The 5,577-nt window shown below is 34.0% G+C and overlaps 1 non-coding gene across 1 annotated transcript; it reads left to right on the forward strand.

The window, feature by feature from the left end:
* Positions 1-4,854: 4,854 nt before the first annotated feature.
* LOC120365540 (small nucleolar RNA U3) lies at positions 4,855-5,070 on the forward strand. The gene has a single exon (XR_005580453.2). It is a non-coding gene; the product is annotated as a small nucleolar RNA U3 (small nucleolar RNA).
* The last annotated feature ends 507 nt before the right edge of the window (positions 5,071-5,577 follow it).

The raw sequence follows: 5,577 nt of genomic DNA on the forward strand, positions 1-5,577 counted from the left end.
TTAGCTTTTGATTTAAAAAGAGAGATGTGAAACTCTTTTACTGAAACACTTAGAAGCTATTGTAGTATTATATATTGCCCTAATTTCAAAATTTTTGTGCCTCAGGAAATAGGGAGACCCAAGAAGAGAGAGAGAGATGGAGAAATGACCAGTCAGGGGAACTGTCAGAACACACACACCATTTGTTGATTGGTCTGCTGTCTTGTATCAGTGTTGTTTGTGCTTCCCCAAAATGATTTCAATGATAACAACAGAGATCACTGATCACATATCACCATAGCAAATATAATAATTCTAAAAGTTGATATATTGTGAGAATTACCAAATGTGACACAGAGACACAAAGTGAGCACCTGCTGTGGGAAAAAGTGCATCAATAGACTTGTACAATGCAGAGTTGCCACAAACCTAAGGTTTGTAAAAATCACAATACCTGCAAAATGCAAAAATGTGAAGTACAATGAAACGAGGTATGCCTGTAGATGTCTTTGGGACCATTAGTCAGTCTACCGCAATTACTACAGGATTATCACTTGTAGCCCAGTATCTTCATGGCTAAGAAATCAGATGAATGCAACTAGTTAATGTTAGTGAAAGTGTTCACCAGCAGGGCATTTCCCTAGGGTAGTAACAGGTTTCTAGCCTGAAGCCTCTTAATAGTTGGGCTATCAATCAATTGACATAAAAATGTATAACTCCTACAATGTTGGTATTCCTGAAATAAAATGTTTTTATATTATAATGCCCCACCTGTTCTAAAGGCCAGAAGTAGCTGAGTCCTAGCAGGGGAGGGTAGGGACAAATGACTAAGAGCATCAAAGAAACCAAGCTCTAAGCACATAACCCCTCTTTACAGCAGCGAGAACGTTGTCTGCTATTAAACTCTATTCCAAGACACTATGATTCTGACCAGCAACACTTTGACAAGCTATGAGAGTGAGTAACTTCTTGTCTTATGTAACTAATTAATGATTACTCCCTTAAAAGGAACCATGCACTGATGTAAGGTTACTTTCTCCCACATACAATCATTCTAACACTCTTTCTGTAAAGTCACTGACTAGTGAGAAAGGTTTTTTTTTTTTCCTTTTAACTTCACTATACTTTCCTAAGTGATCAATTATGATAATGGGTCTTATTAGAATTCAGGGGTAAACAGAAATATTGAGCAAATTATACTTATTTGCAGTATTCCTAAATGCAATTTCAAATTCATTTAGGAATTTGCAGAATTCCTAAATGAATTCTCATATGTTTGGGCCTATGCTGGCAAAGCAATATTAATTTTAATCTAAGTGGTTTGAAACTAAATTAGCTACCTTTCTCATCCCACCCACCGTTCACTGGCAATTCTTCACTACAGTCCAGATTTGGTTAACATTTTGATTGAATTATAGGTAAAATAATAGCCAAGAAGCAGTTTTTCAATTTTTATGCAAAAAAATTAGTTTTGGAAAATTTTTGACTCAGTGTTTTCACAAAATCCTCACACATGAATTAGAAAAATGGGACTAGGTTACAATTTGAATGTTTGTCCTTTTAAAAAAATCTGTATTGGCTACATAAATGTTTTATTATTAGAGAAAAGAACTGAGAATTCTTAGAAAACTAAACTTTGCAATTTGTGTTTTGAAAAACACGTCTTAATATTTCAGACTATCCCTGGTTAATAGATCCATAGTCAATAAACAATTGAATGCAGTATAGAATATCTGCCTTTTAACCTTCCTGTTCTTGTCTATATTTCCTATAAACCAATCCCACGTCTCTGACTTACAACTGCCCATTGTTCTTAACATGAGTTCAACCTGAGCCATTCCTCCTAATCCCTGCATTTTCCTGTGGTTATCACGGTATCACACCCCCTCCAGGCTTCAAAACTAGGATATCACAATCATTCCTGAGTCAGCAGACATCAAATACTTACCTTTGTTTACTTTTAGTTTTATTTTTACCTTATTTCCAATTAGTTATGCCATCATTCTGGAGAGAAGCCCCCCCGCCACTATTTACTTTGAATTCTTAAAGGGCCATTTAATTTTCCAGGTTTAATTCTAACCTTTCCCTCTGTTTATCACACAAACTTTTTTAAATATTGATTTTAACTTTTTAGTCGCTCTTAAAAGCCCTTGATGGTTCTTCTTCAAGTCTTCACCAGTTTTTTTGAGCCCTTTTATTTTTAAATCTTACTCTACAATATAACGTTCTTTTATAGCTCACACTTCCTCAACTACATAAAATTCTAATTCTTCACTGCCCCAAATATATTCCTCCTTTTATGTTGCTTTATTTTGTTGTGATGTCATCCTTCTTTCTATTAACATTCCATTAAGTCTTAATATTATCCTATATTTTTTTCTTATTTTTGGAGTGTTTCTTTCATACAAGCATAAAATATCACTCTGGCAGTCATGGCTGAAAGAGAAAGATCAAGCTATTAAAGTAAAATTCATGAAGTGCTCTTTGTGATAGGTGACTGATTTCTTGATATTAATCAGGCTTTGCATGTAAATCAGGTAAGTTATTAGATGAGAACATTGTTGCTAATTTTGCTTACAATTATCTAATTTCAGGATAAGATTTTGGCTTCAGCTTTGGAACGATATATGTGTTCCTTCATTTTCATTACATCTTTATTACTAAAAGTGACTTAAATGTAGCTAAAGGATTTGAGTAAACACTTGTTTTCAATCCATTCCTCAGTTATCATTTGACAAGATTAAGTCTATATATTTCTAAATTTTTTGGTATCACTAAGATTTGTAAGTTAAATTAATCTATAAAATGTATTTTTCTACTAGAAACATGTAGCAAAATTTTATAATTTCAAGAAACTAGAGTGGGGGCTATCTAGTTTTTTTCAAAATTTCAGAATCATCATTAAAAGATTACTAACATGAGAATGCTGAAGCCTACCTTGGGAGTGAGTTTTAAGCTATAATATGTGTTGATCATATAGACTATAGCCCTTAGTATTTCAAATATTCCCCCAATAAATTTCTAAAAAACTATTTGACTGTTTCCTGGGTACACCTTATACAAACATAGGAACTGCAGTTAAAAATGAACATTTTATCTCTTCTATAACCAATGGCCTATCATTAAAGTCAGTATGATGGAAATTGTTTTGAAGAATACAAGTAGTTACACCTGGAATTTACAAAATTGCTTTCAAACTGCACTCCCCCTTCTTTCTACAAATTAACTCCTCTGATGGATTTTTTTTTTTTTTTTTCTGTTAGCCTTTTCCTGCTCCCTCAAGCTATAATTAGTCATTGAAAATTGTCTCAGTGCAGGCCTGGAAGACACTATAAACTCTAGACATAGTTCTTTCTCCGTGTTAAGAAAAGGCTCTCACTGAGTGATAAAATCTCAGTAACCTAATGACCAGAAAGTGATTTGAGAACATCATGTCCAATATTCCTTTTCAGCTAGCTGTAATAGTAGCACAGATACAAAATTATTAGTATTCTTAAAAAAAGACACTTGTAAAGCAGAAGCACAGCTAGTAAACCCAGAACAGAACTCACCTAATTGTGCACATTTTGGTTAAAAGAAAAAATAATCCTTATTTTGGTAAGTACTTTGTGTCTTCATGCAGTTATAAAACTAAACTATGAAGGTAGATAAAATCAAAACCAGTCATTCAAAATGTGTTTGCAGTTGCACTGCAGCTCATGTCTAGTCTCAGGCTAAAACGGCATTTAAATGGTAGATATTTGACATCTGCAATTTTGAGAGAAAATGCTGAATCAATTTGAAATAGCTTCAAACATGTAGATATTTATGTGGGAACTAATTGGCATGAACGAGAGGGAAAATTGCTGAAATAACTTACATGTGCCTATTTATAAAGCCTGCTGGATTTCAACTACATATTATTCAATGCTTTGTTGTAACTTTGTGTATCTTACTCATCAATCGCAACTAAACCACCGAGATTTTGACAATAGCAAACATGGAATGTATCCCACTTACCCTGTATCGTTGTTATGAAGAAATCAATATAAAAGAAAACAAGTAAAGCCTGTTAAGTCACAAAATAAAGTGAACAAATCAGTGTGACCGGAAGTAGGACAAATCTCTTCAGCAGTCCAAACTCAGAAAATCAGATTTTTCTGTGTCCTAATCTGGGAACTCAGCTTTACTAAAGCTAAATGCTTAAGTCTTTTCCCTCAAACACAACACCTTTTAATTTATAATTGCTGAACATTCTGCCATTGCTAATTCTTGCTAAGGCTCACCCTGGATGGACCTGACATAGTGGGAACTTATTTCCATGTAATGTATGACATATATCCTCTAATAGAATCCAAACATTTTATTTGCTATTGCAGCATCATTCTGGCATGTAGAAAAGTGCTTTGTAATAAATTATTACTAATTTTTTTAAAAGTAATAATAAAAATTCTAGAGTGCCGAAAGGATCTTCCTAAAATTGTCAAACTGATCTTAATCTTTTTCTTTTAAATAAATCAGTATGTAATGCATAATATTTTATGTTTTAAGGAAAATTAACAAGATAAAATTACCAGGATATGTGCTTCCATAGATACACAGCTAATGAAATAATATAAAGAAACGTTTAATAAAACTGTCATAGAATATGTAGGAGATAAACTACGCATACACAGCAACTAGATAGAATCAAGCAGGTAAAGACGCCAAACAAATTATACTCTATGAATTTAAATTATACAAGAATAAAAAAGTACTTAGAGCTTTAGAGGATGAAATGTAATCAGGGTATTATACTATAAAGTAAAAATAAAACAACGTTTCACGGTATAAGAAATGGAACAGAATTTGGTAGTAGAACGAGGAGACAAACTATCTGATTAAAGAATTCTCAGAAAGACTATACTTCCAGGGAGTATTTTTTTAGTTTGTTACTAGAAAAGTTTCCCTGAACCCGGAGAGCACCAGAAACCATGAGGAGCGGGGGCAGCGCTCTCTCCCGAACTTAAAGCTGGCTCTTGGTTTCGCTTTGCTGCGACTGCTTTTTGCCATTCATGATCGTTCTCCTCTTTCTCCTGGGGAGTAAGAGGGAGAAGATGCAGTTCGAATGGTTCCCGTTGACATTTTTTTTTATAAAGAAGTCTGAGAAAGAAAAAAAAATATTGAAAATAAACAAGAATTGAAGAAATACATGTCAAAAAAACATTTTAGTTTGGATGGAAACTAAAACTGAGTTGCAGACACGATTCATTGCTTCAGTTGTTCACTTTCTCAACAGATGTTTATTCAGTAAATATCGTGAGCCAGATGCTTTTCTAAGTGCTGGGGATACGGCAGGAAGTTCATGTCGTTCGTAGAGAAAGGCGAGAAACAAGTAAGTCCAAGATTATGGAAAGACACTCTCTTAGTCTATTTGTGCTGCTATAGCAGACTAATTTACCACAGACTGATTAATTATATAGAATAGAAATTTATTTCTAACAGTTCTGGAGCTGGGAAGTCTAAGATCAAACCACCAGCTGATTTTGGTGTCTGGTGAGGGTCTGATCTCCACTTCCAAGGTGGTGCCTTGAACCCTGCATTCTGTTGAAGGGAGGAACTTTGTGTCTTCACATGGCA

The sequence above is a fragment of the Saimiri boliviensis genome, chromosome 10 (assembly GCF_048565385.1).
Source record: "Saimiri boliviensis isolate mSaiBol1 chromosome 10, mSaiBol1.pri, whole genome shotgun sequence".
In the NCBI taxonomy this organism is placed as follows: Eukaryota; Metazoa; Chordata; class Mammalia; order Primates; family Cebidae; genus Saimiri; species Saimiri boliviensis.